This window comes from Ambystoma mexicanum, chromosome 7q (genome assembly GCF_040938575.1).
Source record: "Ambystoma mexicanum isolate Mex_15411 chromosome 7q, UKY_AmexF1_1, whole genome shotgun sequence".
Taxonomy (NCBI): Eukaryota; Metazoa; Chordata; class Amphibia; order Caudata; family Ambystomatidae; genus Ambystoma; species Ambystoma mexicanum.
This window is the reverse complement of record NC_090941.1, coordinates 1,169,538,061-1,169,558,781: the sequence shown is the minus strand read 5'-3', so window position 1 is coordinate 1,169,558,781 and position 20,721 is coordinate 1,169,538,061. Positions and strand designations below refer to the sequence as shown.

Genomic DNA, 20,721 nt, shown 5'->3' with positions numbered 1-20,721 from the left:
CTGCTCCTAAGCTGCCCTGGGGAGCGGTGTCACAGTCTCTGGGCTTGCATGCCCCAGAGCAGTGTCTTGGGCTCTGGGCTTGCAGGCCCTGGAGAGCAGTGTCTCAGGCTTTGGGCTTGTGCTGCTGTGCACATACTGCTCCTAAACTGCCCTGGGGAGCAGTGTCTCAGGCTCGAGGCTTTTGTGCTGCTGTGCGCATTCTGCTCCTAAACTGCCCCCAAGAGCAGTGTCTCAGGGTCCTGGCTTGCATGCCTCCAAGAGCAGTGTCTTTTCTCTGAGCTTGTGCTGCTGTGTACATGCTGCTCCTAAGCTGCCCTGGGGAGCGGTGTCACAGTCTCTGGGCTTGCATGCCCCAGAGCAGTGTCTTGGGCTCTGGGCTTGCAGGCCCTGGAGAGCAGTGTCTCAGGCTCGAGTCTTTTGTGCTGCTGTGTGCATTCTGCTCCTAAGCTGCCCTGAGGAGCAGTGTCTCAGTCTCTGGGCTTGCCTGCCCCCAAGAGCAGTGTCTCAGGGTCTGGGCTTGCATGCCTCCAAGAGCAGTGTCTTTTCTCTGGGCTTGTGCTGCTGTGTACATGCTGCTCCGAAGCTGCCCTGGGGAGCGGTGTCACAGTCTCTGGGCTTGCAGGCCCTGGAGAGCAGTGTCTCAGGCTTTGGGCTTGTGCTGCTGTGCACATACTGCTCCTAAACTGCCCCGGGGAGCAGTGTCTCAGGCTCTGGGCTTGTGCAGTGCATCAGAAGATGGTGGCCTTAATATGTAGGTGTCTGAATCTGGAGTCTGATGACTGACCCTCACCTTGTGACCAGTTTACAGCAGCAGTGACATCACATCGGAGAGTGTGAGGCCCCAGCAGCATCTTATGAGGTGAGTGAGGGGTGTGCTGCTGTGTACTTGTTGCTCCTAAGATGCCCTGGGGAGCAGTGTCACAGCTCTGGGCCTGCAGGCCCTAGAGAGCCCAGTCTCAGCCTCTGGGCATGCATGCCCTAGGAAGCAGTGTCTCAGGCTCTGGGCTTGTGCTGCTGTGTACTTGTTGCTCCTAAACTGCCCTGGGGATCAGTGTCTCAGTCTCTGTTGCTATGCAGCTGTGTCCATACTGTTCCTAAACTGCCCTAGGGAGCAGTGTCTCGGGTTCTGGGCTTGTGCAGTGCATCAGAAGGTGGTGGCTGTCAATATGCGGGTGTCTGAATCTGGAGTCTGATGACTGACCCTCATCTAGTAACAAGTTTCAGCCAGAAACTGATATTACAGCAGCAGTGACATCACATCGGAGAGTCGGTGGCCCCAGCAGCTTCTGGTCAGGTGAGTGAGGGGTGTGCAGGAGTGTGATGTGTCATGTCTGTGATATAGTTATCTCATTTTTTTGGATGTCTGTTTGCCATTAGCAATCACACTTTAGGCGTGGCTCTGAACTCACACGCTGTTGGCAGTGCCATCCTCCTGGTACACAGCTGACTCACATGCCAGGCCTCCTGCACGCCGATTCCCTTCAATGCCCCCCACGCCCCCACTCCCCTGCTCCCCAAGCTATGCTTGAGGGGCCCTTGGTGCTGACTAGTTTACGGTAGCAGCTTTCACCTGCTGAGCTGTCTGCTGATCTGTGGCACCTGCCATGTATCGTGTTGTGGCTGTTTGGGAATGTCAGGCAGCGCTCACCATATACTGTAGATCAGAAGAGAGCCCTACATCGCCAGCACGTGACTCCTTGGTACGGTTTCATGGAATACCATGAGCAGGCCTCCCACCCACGTGATTTACATCATGTGTGTTTCCCAGATGGACAGAACATGTAAGATAGCCGTGAACATGCTTAGGACAGAGATTGACATCACAGGACACATGGGCTAACATGTAACCTCTTGTCAGGAAGTAAAGCGAGAATCAGAATCACGGGCAGGAGCGCTCAGGACAGAGGTTGTTATGGCGAATTATTGCCCGGAGCTCCTTTAGATGCCGGAAAGCAGGACTAATGGGGAACGCTTGAGCCCACAATCCCCCACAATCCACGGTAAAGGGCATACAGTCCCTTACATGGAACTCGATAGGATATAGGAGCTTTATGAATAATGATTAAACGCGCACACAGCGCCTCTAGACCGGGCCGACGACTCCAATAACATGTGACAGGTACGCAATTATCAACCAAGATGCAATTTCACCCAAGGGTGGTTGCACCCACATGAGCCATGAGAGGATATCAGTTTGGCATTAGAGTGACCCAAGCTATGTTGGGAGTCCTGGACCTGCACCCATATGAGCCATGGGAGGATATTAGTTTGGCATTAGAGTGACACAACCTATATTGCGAGTCTGAGACCTGCACCCACATGAGGCCATGAGAGGATATTAGTTAGGCATTAGAGTGACCCAAGCTATATTGCGAGTCTGAGACCTGCACCCACATGAGGCCATGAGAGGATATTAGTTTGGCATTAGAGTGACCCAAGCTATATTGCAAGTCTGGGACCCGCATCCACATGAGCCATGAGAGGATATTAGTTTGGCGTTACAGTGACCCAAGCTATATTGGGAGTCCTGGACCTGCATCCATATGAGCCATGAGAGGATATAAGTTTGGCATTAGATTGACCCAAGCTATATTGCGAGTCTGAGACATGCACCCACATGAGCCATGGGAGGATATTAGTTTGGCATTAGAGTAACCAAAGCTATATTGGGAGTCCTGGACCTGCATCCATATGAGCCATGGGAGGATATTAGTTTGGCATTAGATTGACCCAAGCTATATTGCGAGTCTGAGACATGCACCCACATGAGCCATGGGAGGATATTAGTTTGGCATTAGAGTGACCCAAGCTATATTGGGAGTCCTGGACCTGCACCCATATGAGCCATGGGAGGATATTAGTTTGGCATTAGAGTGACCCAAGCTATATTGCGAGTCTGAGACCTGCACCCACATGAGGCCATGAGAGGATATTAGTTTGGCGTTAAAGTGACCCAAGCTATATTGCGAGTCTGAGACCGGCACCCACATGAGCCATGAGAGGATATTAGTTTGGCATTAGAGTGACCCAAGCTATATTGCGAGTCTGAGACCTGCACCCACATGAGGCCATGAGAGGATATTAGTTTGGCGTTAGAGGGACCCAAGCTATATTGTGAGTCCTGGACCTGCACCCACATGAGCCATGGAAGGATATTAGTTTGGCATTAGAGTGACCCAAGCTATATTGGGAGTCCTGGACCTGCACCCATATGAGCCATGGGAGGATATTAGTTTGACATTAGAGTGACCCAAGCTATAATGCGAGTCTGAGGCCCGCACCCACATGAGCCATGAGAGGATATTAGTTTGGCATTAGAGGGACCCAAACTATATTGCGAGTCTGAGACCTGCATCCACATGAGCCATGAGAGGATATTAGTTTGGCATTAGAGGGACCCAAGCTATATTGCGAGTCCGAGACCTGCACCCACATGAGGCCATGAGAGGATATTAGTTTGGCATTAGAGTGACCCAAGCTATATTGCGAGTCTGAGACCCGCACCCACATGAGCCATGAGAGGATACTAGGCTAGCGGTTTTTTGTGGGATCGCTATTCGATTGCATGCGCTATTTACCACTCTTAAAACCTAAAAGGACGGTCGGCAGCAAGTAATATTCTTCCCTCAAGCTTTACACAGAGCTTGTAGCAAGTAAATAGAAACGATCGTAATTCGGGAGGATATCTTGCGCTCACACCATACACTTGATCTAAGTTTTAAATTATTACAAGTCCAACATCATTATTCATAAAGTCACTCCAAATGTTTCTTCAGTATGAATGTTTTTAATTCTTTAAGAGAAAAACACAGCCGACACGTGTTTCGACCACCGGTCGTTCTCAAGTCCCATGTACACTCCCTATATCTCTTAGATTTGAGATCTGAATGTCAAATGATCACATTTGATCTTATATTGAAAATTCAGAGTTCCAATCACCATTTACTTGGCTTGATCCCAAACAATGTTCATCTAATTGCTTCAAAAGGGGTTTTGAAGCAATTAGATGAACATTGTTTGGGATCAAGCCCAGTAAATGTTGATTTCTGATTTTTGGAGCCTTGAACTTACAATTATAAGACTACAGGAATTTCCAATATTCATCTTATTTGACCCAATAGACTAATTCGTACAGGATTGGATCTCTGAATTTTCAATATAAGATCAAGTGTGATCATTTGACATTGAGATCTCAAATCTAAGAGATATAGGGAGTGTTCACGGGCCTTCAGAATGACCGGTGGTCGAAACACGTGTTGGCTGTGTTTTTCTCTTTAAGAATTAAAAACATTCATACTGAAGAAACAATGAGAGGATATTAGTTTGGCATTAGAGGGACCCAAGCTATATTGCGAGTCTGAGACCTGCACCCACATGAGGCCATGAGAGGATATTAGTTTGCCATTAGAGTGACACAAGCTATATTGCGAGTCTGAGACCCACACCCACATGAGCCATGAGAGGATATTAGTTTGGCATTAGAGTAACCCAAGCTATATTGCAAGTCTGAGACCCTCACCCACATGAGCCATGAGAGGTTATTAGTTTGGCATTAGAGTAACCCAAGCTATATTGCGAGTCTGAGACCCGCATCCACATGAGCCATGGGAGGATATTAGTTTGGCATTAGAGTGACCCTAGCTATATTGCGAGTCTGAGACCTGCACCCACATTAGCCATGAGAGGATATTAGTTTGGCATTAGAGTGACCCAAGCTATATTGTGAGTCCTGGACCTACACCCACATGAGCCATGAGAGGATATTAGTTTGGCATTAAGTGACCCAAGCTATATTGCGAGTCTGAGACCCGCACCGACATGATCCATGAGAGGAAATTAGTTTGGCATTAGAGGACCCAAGCTATATTGCGAGTCTGAGACCTGCACCCACATGAGGCCATGAGAGGATATTAGTTTGGCATTAGAGTGACCCAAGCTATATTGCGAGTCTGAGACCCGCACCCACATGAGCCATGAGAGGATATTAGTTTGGCATTAGATTGACCCAAGCTATATTGCGAGTCTGAGACATGCACCCACATGAGCGATGGGAGGATATTACCTTGGCATTAGAGTGACCCAAGCTATATTGCGAGTCCTGGACTTGCACCCACATGAGGCCATGAGAGGATATTAGTTTGGCGTTAGAGTGACCCATGCTATATTGCGAGTCTGAGACATGCACCCACATGAGCCATGGGAGGATATTAGTTTGGCATTAGAGTGACCAAAGCTATATTGAGAGTTTGAGACCCGCACCCACATGAGCCATGAGAGGATATTAGTTTGGCATTAGAGTGACCCAAGCTATATTGGGAGTCCTGGACCTGCACCCATATGAGCCATGGGAGGATATTAGTTTGGCATTAGAGTGACCCAAGCTATATTGCGAGTCTGAGACATGCACCCACATGAGCCATGAGAGGATATTAGTTTGGCGTTAGAGTGACCCAAGCTATATTGGGAGTCCTGGACCTGCACCTATATGAGCCATGAGAGGATATTAGTTTGGCATTAAGTGACCCAAGCTATATTGTGAGCCGTGGACCTGCAAGCACATGAGCCATGGAAGGATATTAGTTTGGCATTAGAGGGACCCAAGCTATATTGCAAGTCTGAGGCCCACACCCACATGAGCCATGAGAGAATATTAGTTTGGCATTAGAATGACCCTAGCTATATTGCGAGTCTGGGATGCGCATCCACATGAGCCATGAGAGGATATTAGTTTGGCGTTAGAATGACCCAAGCTATATTGCAAGTCTGAGGCCCGCACCCACATGAGCCATGAGAGGATATTAGTTTGGCATTAGAGGGACCCAAGCTATATTGCAAGTCTGAGGCCTGCACCCACATGAGCCATGAGAGGATATTAGTTTGGCATTAGAGGGACCCAAACTGTATTGCGAGTCTGAGACATGTACCCACATGAGCCATGAGAGGATATTAGTTTGGCATTAGAGTGACCTAAGCTATATTGCGAGTCTGAGACATGCCCCCACATGAGCCATGGGAGGATATTAGTTTGGCATTAGAGTGACCCAAGCTATGTTGCGAGTCTGAGACATGCACCCACATGAGCCATGGGAGGATATTAATTTGGCATTAGAGTGACCCAAGCTATATTGCGAGTCCGAGACCTGCACCCACATGAGGCCATGAGAGGATATTAGTTTGGCATTAGAGTGACCCAAGCTATATTGCGAGTCTGAGACCCGCACCCACATGAGCCATGAGAGGATATTAGGCTAGCGGTTTTTTGTGGGATCGCTATTCGATTGCATGCGCTATTTACCACTCTTAAAACCTAAAAGGAAGGTCGGCAGCAAGTAATATTCTTCCCTCAAGCTTCCCACAGAGCTTGTAGCAAGTAAATAGAACCGATCGTAATTCGGGAGGATATCTTGCGCTCACACCATACACTTGATCTAAGTTTTAAATTATTACAAGTCCAACATCATTATTCATAAAGTCACTCCAAATGTTTCTTCAGTATGAATGTTTTTAAGGCTTTAAGAGAAAAACACAGCCGACACGTGTTTCGACCACCGGTCGTTCTCAAGTCTCGTGTACACTCCCTATATCTCTTAGATTTGAGATCTCAATGTCAAATGATCACACTTGATCTTATATTGAAAATTCAGAGAGCCATGGAAGGATATTAGTTTGGCATTAAGTGACCCAAGCTATATTGCAAGTCTGAGGCCCACACCCACATGAGCCATGAGAGGATATTAGTTTGGCATTAGAGGGACCCAAGCTATATTGCAAGTCTGAGGCCCGCACCCACATGAGCCATGAGAGGATATTAGTTTGGCATTAGAATGACCCTAGCTATATTGCGAGTCTGGGACGTGCATCCACATGAGCCATAGGAGGATATTAGTTTGGCATTAGGGTGACCCAAGCTATATTGCAAGTCTGAGGCCCGCACCCACATGAGCCATGGGAGGATATTAGTTTGGCGTTAGAATGACCCAAGCTATATTGCGAGTCTGGGACACGCATCCACATGAGCCATGGGAGGATATTAGTTTGCCATTAGAGTGACACAACCTATATTGCGAGTCTGAGACCCGCACCCACATGAGCCATGAGAGGATATTAGTTCGGCATTAAGTGACCCAAGCTATATTGCGTGTCTGAGACCCACACCCACATGAGCCATGAGAGGATATTAGTTTGGCATTAAGTGACCCAAGCTATATTGCGTGTCTGAGACCCACACCCACATGAGCCATGAGAGGATATTAGTTTGGCATTAGACTGACCCAAGCTAAATTGCGAGTCTGAGACCCGCATCCACATGAGCTATGAGAGGATATTAGTTTGGCATTAGAGTGACCTAAGCTATATTGCGAGTCTGAGACCCACACCCACATGAGGCCATGAGAGGATATTAGTTTGACATTAGAGGGACCCAAGCTATATTGCGAGTCTGAGACCTGCACCCACATCAGCCATGAGAGGATATTAGTTTGGCATTAGAGTGACCCAAGCTATATAGCGAGTCTGAGACTTGCACCCACATGAGCCATGGGAGGATATTAGTTTGGCATTAAGTGACCCAAGCTATATTGCGTGTTTGAGACCCACACCCACATGAGCCATGAGAGGATATTAGTTTGGCATTAGAGTGACCCAAGCTAAATTGCGAGTCTGAGACCCGCATCCACATGAGCTATGCGAGGATTTAGTTTGGCATTAGGGTGACCTAAGCTATATTGCGAGTCTGAGACCCACACCCACATGAGGCCATGAGAGGATATTAGTTTGACATTAGAGGTACCCAAGCTATATTGCGAGTCTGAGACATGCACCCACTTGAGCCGTGAGAGGATATTAGTTTGGCATTAGAGTGACCCAAGCTATATAGCGAGTCCGAGACCCGCACCCACATGAGGCCATGAGAGGATATTAGTTTGGCATTAGAGTGACCTAAGCTATATTGCGAGTCTGAGACCCACACCCACACAAGGCCATGAGAGGATATTAGTTTGGCGTTAGAGTGACCCAAGCTACGTTGCGAGTCTGAGACCCACACCAACATGAGGCCATGAGAGGATATTAGTTTGGTGTTAGAGTGACCCAAGCTATATTTCGAGTCTGGGACCTGCACCCACATGAGTCATGGGAGGATATTAGTTTGGCATTAGAGTGACCCAAGCTATATTGTGAGTCTGAGACCTGCATCCACATGAGCTATGAGAGGATATTAGTTTGGCGTTAGAGTGACCCAAGCTATATTGTGAGTCCGGGACCTGCACCCACATGAGTCATGGGAGGATATTAGTTTGGTGGTAGAATGATCTAAGCTATATTGAGAGTCTGAGATCTGCACCCACATGAGCCATGAGAGGATATTAGTTTGGCATTAGAGTGACCCAAGCTATATTGTGAGTCCTGGACCTGCACCCACATGAGCCATGAGAGGATATTAGTTTGGCATTAAGTGACCCAAGCTATATTGCGAGTCTGAGACCCGCACCCACATGAGCCATGAGAGGATATTAGTTTGGCATTAGAGGGACCCAAGCTATATTGCGAGTCTGAGACCTGCACCCACATGAGGCCATTAGAGGATATTAGTTTGGCATTAGAGGGATCCAAGCTATATTGCGAGTCTGAGACCTGCACCCACATGAGGCCATGAGAGGATATTAGTTTGGCATTAGAGTGACCCAAGCTATATTGCGAGTCTGAGACCCGCACCCACATGAGCCATGAGAGGATATTAGTTTGGCATTAGAGTGACCCAAGCTATATTGCGAGTCTTAGACCCGCACCCACATGAGCCATGGGAGGATATTAGTTTGGCGTTAGAATGACCCAAGCTATATTGCGAGTCTTTGACGTGCATCCACATGAGCCATGGGAGGATATTAGTTTGGCGTTAGAATGACCCAAGCTATATTGCGAGTCTGAGACCCGCACCCACATGAGCCATGAGAGGATATTAGTTTGGCATTAGAGTGGCCCAAGCTATATTGCGAGTCTTAGACCCGCTCCCACATGAGCCATGGGAGGATATTAGTTTGGCGTTAGAGTGACCCAAGCTATATTGCGAGTCTGAGACCTGCACCCACATGAGGCCATGAGAGGATATTAGTTTGGCATTAGAGTGACCGAAGCTATATTGTGAGTCCTGGACCTGCACCCACATGAGCCATGAGAGGATATTAGTTTGGCATTATGTGTCCCAAGCTATATTGCGAGTCTGAGACCCGCACCCACATGAGGCCAATGAGAGGATATTAGTTTGGCATTAAAGGGACCCAAGCTATATTGCGAGTCTGAGACCTGCACCTACATGAGCCATGAGAGGTTATTAGTTTGGCATTAGAGGGACCCAAGCTATATTGCGATTCTGAGATGTGCACCGACATGAGGCCATGAGAGGATATTAGTTTGGCATTAGAGGGACAAAAGCTATATTGCGAGTCTGAGACATGCACCCACATGAGCCATGTGAGGATATTAGTTTGGCATTAGAGTGACCCAAACTATATTGCGAGTCTGGGACCCGCACCCACATGAGCTATGAGAGGATATTAGATTGGCATTAGAGGGACCCAAGCTATATTGCGAGTCTGAGACCTGCACCCACATGAGGCCATTAGAGGATATTAGTTTGGCATTAGAGGGATCCAAGCTATATTGCGAGTCTGAGACCTGCACCCACATGAGGCCATGAGAGGATATTAGTTTGGCATTAGAGTGACCCAAGCTATATTGCGAGTCTGAGACCCGCACCCACATGAGCCATGAGAGGATATTAGTTTGGCATTAGTGTGACCCAAGCTATATTGCGAGTCTTAGGCCCGCACCCACATGAGCCATGGGAGGATATTAGTTTGGCGTTAGAATGACCCAAGCTATATTGCGAGTCTTTGACGCGCATCCACATGAGCCATGGGAGGATATTAGTTTGGCGTTACAATGACCCAAGCTATATTGCGAGTCTGAGACCCGCACCCACATGAGCCATGAGAGGATATTAGTTTGGCATTAGAGTGGCCCAAGCTATATCGCGAGTCTTAGACCCGCACCCACATGAGCCATGGGAGGATATTAGTTTGGCGTTAGAGTGACCCAAGCTATATTGCGAGTCTGAGACCCGCACCCACATGAGCCATGAGAGGATATTAGTTTGGCATTAGAGTGACCGAAGCTATATTGTGAGTCCTGGACCTGCACCCACATGAGCCATGAGAGGATATTAGTTTGGCATTATGTGTCCCAAGCTATATTGCGAGTCTGAGACCCGCACCCACATGAGGCCAATGAGAGGATATTAGTTTGGCATTAGAGGGACCCAAGCTATATTGCGAGTCTGAGACCTGCACCTACATGAGCCATGAGAGGTTATTAGTTTGGCATTAGAGGGACCCAAGCTATATTGCGATTCTGAGATGTGCACCCACATGAGGCCATGAGAGGATATTAGTTTGGCATTAGAGTGACCCAAGCTATATTGCGAGTCTGAGACATGCACCCACATGAGCCATGGGAGGATATTAGTTTGGCATTAGAGTGAAAAAAGCTATATTGAGAGTTTGAGACCCACATCAACATGAGGCCATGAGAGGATATTAGTTTGGCGTTAGAGTGACCCAAGCTATATTGCGAGTCTGGGACCTGCGCTCACATGAGTCATGGGAGGATATTAGTTTGGCATTAGAGTGACCAAAGCTATATTGTGAGTCTGAGACCCGCATCCACATGCGCTATGAGAGGATATTCGTTTGGCGTTAGAGTGACCCAAGCTATATTGTGAGTCTGGGACCTGCACCCACATCAGTCATGGGAGGATATTAGTTTGGTGGTAGAATGATCTAAGCTATATTGCGAGTCTGAGATCTGCACCCACATGAACCATGAGAGGATATTAGTTTGGCATTAGAGTGACCCAAGCTATATTGTGAGTCCTGGATCTACACCCACATGAGCCATGAGAGGATATTAGTTTGGCATTAAGTGACACAAGCTATATTGCGAGTCTGATACCCGCACCCACATGAGCCATGGGAGGATATTAGTTTGGCATTAGGGTGACCCAAGCTATATTGCGAGTCTGAGACCCGCACACACATGAGCCATAAGAGGATATTAGTTTGGCATTAGAGTTACCCAAGCTATATTGCGAGTCTGGGACCTGCACCCACATGAGGCCATGGGAGGATATTAGTTTGGCATTAAGTGACCCAAGCTATATTGCGAGTCTGAGACATGCTCCCACATGAGCCATGAGAGGATATTAGTTTGGCATTAGAGTGACCCAATCTATGTAGCGAGTATGAGACCTGCACCCACATGAGCCATGGGAGGATATTAGTTTGGCATTAGAGTGACCCAAGCTATATTGCGAGTCTTAGACCCGCACCCACATGAGCCATGGGAGGATATTAGTTTGGCATTAGAGTGACCCAAGCTATATTGCGAGACTGGGACCTGCATCCACACGAGGCCATGAGAGGATATCAGTTTGGCATTAGAGTGACTCAAGGTATATTGCGAGTCTGGAACCCGCATCCACATGAGCCATGAGAGGATATTAATTTGGCATTAAAGTGACCCAAGCTATATTACGAGTCTGGGACCCGCATCCAGATGAGCCATGAAAGGATATTAGTTTGCCATTAGAGTGACACAACCTATATTGCGAGTCTGAGACCCGCACCCACATGAGCCATGAGAGGATATTAGTTTGGCATTAGGGTGACCCAAGCTACATTGCGAGTCTTAGACCCGCACCCACATGAGCCATGGGAGGATATTAGCTTGGCGTTAGAATGACCCAAGCTATATTGCGAGTCTGGAACCCTCATCCACATGAGCCATGAGAGGATATTAATTTGGCATTAAAGTGACCCAAGCTATATTACGAGTCTGGGACCCGCATCCAGATGAGCCATGAAAGGATATTAGTTTGCCATTAGAGTGACACAACCTATATTGCGAGTCTGAGACCCGCACCCACATGAGCCATGAGAGGATATTAGTTTGGCATTAGGGTGACCCAAGCTACATTGCGAGTCTTAGACCCGCACCCACATGAGCCATGGGAGGATATTAGCTTGGAGTTAGAATGACCCAAGCTATATTGCGAGTCTGGGACGCGCATCCACATGAGCCATGGGAGGATATTAGTTTGGCGTTAGAATGACCCAAGCTATATTGCGAGTCTGAGACCCGCAACCACATGAGCCATGAGAGGATATTAGTTTGGCATTAGAGTGACCCAAGCTATATTGCAAGTCTTAGACCCGCACCCACATGAGCCATGGGAGGATATTAGTTTGGCGTTAGAGTGACCCAAGCTATATTGCGAGTCTTTGACCTGCATCCAGATGAGCCATGAAAGGATATTAGTTTGCCATTAGAGTGACACAACCTATATTGCGAGTCTGAGACCCGCACCCACATGAGCCATGAGAGGATATTAGTTTGGCATTAGGGTGACCCAAGCTACATTGCGAGTCTTAGACCCGCACCCACATGAGCCATGGGAGGATATTTGTTTGGCGTTAGAATGACCCAAGCTATATTGCGAGTCTGGGACGCGCATCCACATGAGCCATGGGAGGATATTAGTTTGGCGTTAGAATGACCCAAGCTATATTGCGAGTCTGAGACCCGCACCCACATGAGCCATGAGAGGATATTAGTTTGGCATTAGAGTGACCCAAGCTATATTGCGAGTCTTATACCCGCACCCACATGAACCATGGGAGGATATTAGTTTGGCGTTAGAGTGACCCAAGCTATATTGCGAGTCTGAGACCCGCACCCACATGAGCCATGAGAGGATATTAGTTTGGCATTAGAGTGACCGAAGCTATATTGTGAGTCCTGGACCTGCACCCACATGAGCCATGAGAGGATATTAGTTTGGCATTATGTGTCCCAAGCTATATTGCGAGTCTGAGATCTGCACCCACATGAGCCATGAGAGGATATTAGTTTGGCATTAGAGTGACCAAAGCTATATTGTGAGTCCTGGATCTACACCCACATGAGCCATGAGAGGATATTAGTTTGGCATTAAGTGACACAAGCTATATTGCGAGTCTGATACCGGCACCCACATGAGCCATGGGAGGATATTAGTTTGGCATTAGGGTGACCCAAGCTATATTGCGAGTCTGAGACCCGCACCCACATGAGCCATGAGAGGATATTAGTTTGGCATTAGAGTGACCCAAGCTATATTGTGAGTCCTGGACCTGCACCCACATGAGCCATGAGAGGATATTAGTTTGGCATTAGAGTGACCCAAGCTATATTGCGAGTCTGAGACCCGCACCCACATGAGGCCAATGAGAGGATATTAGTTTGGCATTAGAGGGACCCAAGCTAAATTGCGAGTCTGAGACCTGCATCCACATGAGCCATGAGAGGATATTAGTTTGGCATTAGAGGGACCCAAGCTATATTGCGATTCTGAGACGTGCACCGACATGAGGCCATGAGAGGATATTAGTTTGGCATTAGAGGGACAAAAGCTATATTGCGAGTCTGAGACATGCACCCACATGAGCCATGTGAGGATATTAGTTTGGCATTAGTGTGACCCAAACTATATTGCGAGTCCTGGACCTGCTCCCACATTAGGCCATTAGAGGATATTAGTTTGGCGTTAGAGTGACACAAGCTATATTGCGAGTCTGGGACCCGCACCCACATGAGGCCATGAGAGGATATTAGTTTGGCATTAGAGTGACCCAAGCTATATTGTGAGTCTGAGACATGCACCCACATGAGTCATGGGAGGATATTAGTTTGGTGTTAGAATGACCTAAGCTATATTGCGAGTCTGAGATCTGCACCCACATGAGCCATGAGAGGATAATAGTTTGGCATTAGAGTGACCCAAACTATATTGTGAGTCCTGGACCTGCACCCACATGAGCCATGAGAGGATATTAGTTTGGCATTAAGTGACCCAAGCTATATTGCGAGTCTGGTACCCGCACCCACATGAGCCGTGGAGGATATTAGTTTGTCATTAGGGTGACCCAAGCTATATTGCGAGTCTGAGACCCGCACCCACATGAGCCTTGAGAGGATATTAATTTGGCAATAGAGTTTCCCAAGCTATATTGCGAGTCTGGGACCTGCACCCGCATGAGTCATGGGAGGATATTAGTTTGGCATTAGAGTAAACCCAGCTATATTGCGAGTCAGGGACCCGCACCCACATGAGGCCATGGGAGGATATTAGTTTGGCATTAAGTGACACAAGCTATATTGCGAGTCTGAGACATGCACCCACATGAGCCATGAGAGGATATTAGTTTGGCATTAAGTGACCCAAGCTATATTGCGAGTCTGAGACCCGCACCCACATGAGCCATGAGAGGATATTAGTTTGGCATTAGAGTGACCCAAGCTATATTGTGAGTCCTGACCTGCACCCACATGAGCCATGAGAGGATATTAGTTTGGCGTTAGAGTGACCCAAGCTATATTGTGAGTCTGGGACCTGCACCCACATGAGTCATGGGAGGATATTAGTTTGGTGTTAGAATGACCTATGCTATATTGCGAGTCTGAGATCTGCACCCACATGAGCCATGAGAGGATATTAGTTTGGCATTAAGTGACCCAAGCTATATTGCGAGTATGATACCCGCACCCACATGAGCCATGGGAGGATATTAGTTTGGCATTAGGGTGACCCGAGCTATATTGCGAGTCTGAGACCTGCACCCACATGAGTCATGGGAGGATGTTAGTTTGGCATTAGAGTGACCCAAGCTATATTGCGAGACTGGGACCTGCATCCACACAAGGCCATGAGAGGATATCAGTTTGGCATTAGAGTGACCCAAGCTATATTGCGAGTCTGGGACCCACACCCACATGAGGCCATGGGAGGATATTAGTTTGGCATTAAGTGACCCAAGCTATATTGCGCGTCTGAGACATGCACCTACATGAGCCATGAGAGGATATTAGTTTGGCATTAGAGTGACCCAAGCTATATAGCGAGTCTGAGACCTGCACCCACATGAGCCATGGGAGGATATTAGTTTGGCATTAGAGTGACCTAAGCTATATTGCGAGTCTTAGACCCGCACCCACATGAGCCATGGGAGGATATTAGTTTGGCGTTAGAATGACCCAAGCTATATTGCGAGTCTGGGACACGCATCCACATGAGCCATGGAAGGATATTAGTTTGCCATTAGAGTGACACAACCTATATTGCGAGTCTGAGACCCGCACCCACATGAGCCATGAGAGGATATTAGTTTGGCATTAAGTGACCCAAGCTATATTGCGTGTCTGAGACCCACACCCACATGAGCCATGAGAGGATATTAGTTTGGCATTAAGTGACCCAAGCTATATTGCGTGTCTGAGACCCACACCCACATGAGCCATGAGAGGATATTAGTTTGGCATTAGACTGACCCAAGCTAAATTGCGAGTCTGAGACCCGCATCCAGATGAGCAATGAGAGGATATTAGTTTGGCATTAGAGTGACCTAAGCTATATTGCGAGTCTGAGACCCACACCCACATGAGGCCATGAGAGGATATTAGTTTGACATTAGAGGGACCAAAGCTATATTGCGAGTCTGAGACCTGCCCCCACATGAGCCATGAGAGGATATTAGTTTGGCATTAGAGTGACCCAAGCTATATAGCGAGTCTGAGACCTGCACCCACATGAGCCATGGGAGGATATTAGTTTGGCATTAAGTGACCCAAGCTATATTGCGTGTCTGAGACCCACACCCACATGAGCCATGAGAGGATATTAGTTTGGCATTAGAGTGACCCAAGCTAAATTGCGAGTCTGAGACCCGCATCCACATGAGCCATGAGAGGATATTAGTTTGGCATTAGAGGGACCCAAGCTATATTGCAAGTCTGAGACCCACACCCACATGAGGCCATGAGAGGATATTAGTTTGATATTAGAGGGACCCAAGCTATATTGCGAGTCTGAGACATGCACCCACATGAGCCATGAGAGGATATTAGTTTGGCATTAGAGTGACCCAAGCTATATAGCGAGTCCGAGACCCGCACCCACATGAGGCCATGAGAGGATATTAGTTTGGCATTAGAGTGACCCAAGCTATATTGCGAGTCTGGGACCTGCACCCACATGAGTCATGGGAGGATATTAGTTTGGCATTAGAGTGACCCAAGCTATGTTGCGAGTCTGAGACCCGCACCCACATGAGCCATGAGAGGATATTAGTTTGGCATTAGAGTGACCTAAGCTATGTTGCGAGTCTGAGACCCACACCAACATGAGGCCATGAGAGGATATTAGTTTGGCTTTAGAGTGACCCAAGCTATATTGCGAGTCTGGGACCTGCACCCACATGAGTCATGGGAGGATATTAGTTTGGCATTAGAGTGACCCAAGCTATATTGTGAGTCTGAGACCTGCATCCACATGAGCTATGAGAGGATATTAGTTTGGCGTTAGAGTGACCCAAGCTATATTGTGAGTCTGGGACCTGCACCCACATGAGTCATGGGAGGATATTATTTTGGTGGTAGAATGATCTAAGCTATATTGAGAGTCTGAGATCTGCACCCACATGAGCCATGAGAGGATATTAGTTAGGCATTAGAGTGACCCAAGCTATATTGCGAGTCTGAGACCTGCACCCACATGAGGCCATGAGAGGATATTAGTTTGGCATTACAGTGACCCAAGCTATATTGCAAGTCTGGGACCCGCATCCACATGAGCCATGAGAGGATATTAGTTTGGCATTAGAGTGACCCAAGCTATATTGGGAGTCCTGGACCTGCATCCATATGAGCCATGAGAGGATATAGGTTTGGCATTAGATTGACCCAAGCTATATTGCGAGTCTGAGACATGCACCCACATGAGCCATGGGAGGATATTAGTTTGGCATTAGAGTGACCCAAGCTATATTGGGAGTCCTGGACCTGCATCCATATGAGCCATGGGAGGATATTAGTTTGGCATTAGATTGACCCAAGCTATATTGCGAGTCTGAGACATGCACCCACATGAGCCATGGGAGGATATTAGTTTGGCATTAGAGTGACCCAAGCTATATTGGGAGTCCTGGACCTGCACCCATATGAGCCATGGGAGGATATTAGTTTGGCATTAGAGTGACCCAAGCTATATTGCGAGTCTGAGACCTGCACCCACATGAGGCCATGAGAGGATATTAGTTTGGCGTTAGAGTGACCCAAGCTATATTGCGAGTCTGAGACCGGCACCCACATGAGCCATGAGAGGATATTAGTTTGGCATTAGAGTGACCCAAGCTATATTGCGAGTCTGAGACCTGCACCCACATGAGGCCATGAGAGGATATTAGTTTGGCGTTAGAGGGACCCAAGCTATATTGGGAGTCCTGGACCTGCACCCACATGAGCCATGGAAGGATATTAGTTTGGCATTAGAGTGACCCAAGCTATATTGGGAGTCCTGGACCTGCACCCATATGAGCCATGGGAGGATATTAGTTTGGCATTAGAGTGACCCAAGCTATATTGCGAGTCTGAGACCTGCACCCACATGAGGGCATGAGAGGATATTAGTTTGGCATTAGAGTGACCCAAGCTATATTGCGAGTCTGAGGCCCGCACCCACATGAGCCATGAGAGGATATTAGTTTGGCATTAGAGGGACCCAAACTATATTGCGAGTCTGAGACCTGCATCCACATGAGCCATGAGAGGATATTAGTTTGGCATTAGAGGGACCCAAGCTATATTGCGAGTCCGAGACCTGCACCCACATGAGGCCATGAGAGGATATTAGTTTGGCATTAGAGTGACCCAAGCTATATTGCGAGTCTGAGACCCGCACCCACATGAGCCATGAGAGGATATTAGGCTAGCGTTTTTTTGTGGGATCGCTATTCGATTGCATGCGCTATTTACCACTCTTAAAACCTAAAAGGAAGGTCGGCAGCAAGTAATATTCTTCCCTCAAGCTTCCCACAGAGCTTGTAGCAAGTAAATAGAAACGATCGTAATTCGGGAGGATATCTTGCGCTCACACCATACACTTGATCTAAGTTTTAAATTATTACAAGTCCAACATCATTATTCATAAAGTCACTCCAAATGTTTCTTCAGTATGAATGTTTTTAATTCTTTAAGAGAAAAACACAGCCGACACGTGTTTCGACCACCGGTCGTTCTCAAGTCCCATGTACACTCCCTATATCTCTTAGATTTGAGATCTGAATGTCAAATGATCACATTTGATCTTATATTGAAAATTCAGAGTTCCAATCACCATTTACTTGGCTTGATCCCAAACAATGTTCATCTAATTGCTTCAAAAGGGGTTTTGAAGCAATTAGATGAACATTGTTTGGGATCAAGCCCAGTAAATGTTGATTTCTGATTTTTGGAGCCTTGAACTTACAATTATAAGACTACAGGAATTTCCAATATTCATCTTATTTGACCCAATAGACTAATTCGTACAGGATTGGATCTCTGAATTTTCAATATAAGATCAAGTGTGCTCATTTGACATTGAGATCTCAAATCTAAGAGATATAGGGAGTGTACATGGGCCTTCAGAATGACCGGTGGTCGAAACACGTGTCGGCTGTGTTTTTCTCTTTAAGAATTAAAAACATTCATACTGAAGAAACAATGAGAGGATATTAGTTTGGCATTAGAGGGACCCAAGCTATATTGCGAGTCTGAGACCTGCACCCACATGAGGCCATGAGAGGATATTAGTTTGCCATTAGAGTGACACAAGCTATATTGCGAGTCTGAGACCCACACCCACATGAGCCATGAGAGGATATTAGTTTGGCATTAGAGTAACCCAAGCTATATTGCAAGTCTGAGACCCTCACCCACATGAGCCATGAGAGGTTATTAGTTTGGCATTAGAGTAACCCAAGCTATATTGCGAGTCTGAGACCCGCATCCACATGAGCCATGGGAGGATATTAGTTTGGCATTAGAGTGACCCTAGCTATATTGCGAGTCTGAGACCTGCACCCACATTAGCCATGAGAGGATATTAGTTTGGCATTAGAGTGACCCAAGCTATATTGTGAGTCCTGGACCTACACCCACATGATCCATGAGAGGAAATTAGTTTGGGATTAGAGGACCCAAGCTATATTGCGAGTCTGAGACCTGCACCCACATGAGGCCATGAGAGGATATTAGTTTGGCATTAGAGTGACCCAAGCTATATTGCGAGTCTGAGACCCGCACCCACATGAGCCATGAGAGGATATTAGTTTGGCATTAGATTGACCAAAGCTATATTGCGAGTCTGAGACATGCACCCACATGAGCCATGGGAGGATATTAGCTTGGCATTAGAGTGACCCAAGCTATATTGCGAGTCCTGGACTTGCACCCACATGAGGCCATGAGAGGATATTAGTTTGGCGTTAGAGTGACCCATGCTATATTGCGAGTCTGAGACATGCATCCACATGAGCCATGGGAGGATATTAGTTTGGCATTAGAGTGACCAAAGCTATATTGAGAGTTTGAGACCCGCACCCACATGAGCCATGAGAGGATATTAGTTTGGCATTAGAGTGACCCAAGCTATATTGGGAGTCCTGGACCTGCACCCATATGAGCCATGGGAGGATATTAGTTTGGCATTAGAGTGACCCAAGCTATATTGCGAGTCTGAGACATGCACCCACATGAGCCATGAGAGGATATTAGTTTGGCGTTAGAGTGACCCAAGCTATATTGGGAGTCTGAGACCCGCACCCACATGAGCCATGAGAGGATATTAGTTTGGCATTAGAGTGACCTAAGCTATGTTGCGAGTCTGAGACCCACACCAACATGAGGCCATGATAGGATATTAGTTTGGCGTTAGAGTGACCCAAGCTATATTGCGAGTCTGGGACCTGCACCCACATGAGTCATGGGAGGATATTAGTTTGGCATTAGAGTGACCCAAGCTATATTGTGAGTCTGAGACCTGCATCCACATGAGCTATGAGAGGATATTAGTTTGGCGTTAGAGTGACCCAAGCTATATTGTGAGTCTGGGACCTGCACCCACATGAGTCATGGGAGGATATTAGTTTGGTGGTAGAATGATCTAAGCTATATTGAGAGTCTGAGATCTGCACCCACATGAGCCATGAGAGGATATTAGTTAGGCATTAGAGTGACCCAAGCTATATTGCGAGTCTGAGACCTGCACCCACATGAGGCCATGAGAGGATATTAGTTTGGCATTAGAGTGACCCAAGCTATATTGCAAGTCTGGGACCCGCATCCACATGAGCCATGAGAGGATATTAGTTTGGCATTAGAGTGACCCAAGCTATATTGGGAGTCCTGGACCTGCATCCATATGAGCCATGAGAGGATATAAGTTTGGCATTAGATTGACCCAAGCTATAATGCGAGTCTGAGACATGCACCCACATGAGCCATGGGAGGATATTAGTTTGGCATTAGAGTGACCCAAGCTATATTGGGAGTCCTGGACCTGCATCCATATGAGCCATGGGAGGATATTAGTTTGGCATTAGATTGACCCAAGCTATATTGCGAGTCTGAGACATGCACCCACATGAGCCATGGGAGGATATTAGTTTGGCATTAGAGTGACCCAAGCTATATTGGGAGTCCTGGACCTGCACCCATATGAGCCATGGGAGGATATTAGTTTGGCATTAGAGTGACCCAAGCTATATTGCGAGTCTGAGACCTGCACCCACATGAGGCCATGAGAGGATATTA

At 47.2% G+C, this 20,721-nt stretch overlaps 1 pseudogene; it reads left to right on the top strand.

Moving 5' to 3' along the window:
* The first annotated feature begins 738 nt into the window (after window positions 1–738).
* LOC138528731 (zinc finger protein 721-like) overlaps window positions 739–20,721 on the top strand; it is a 289,902-nt pseudogene continuing 269,919 nt past the window's right edge.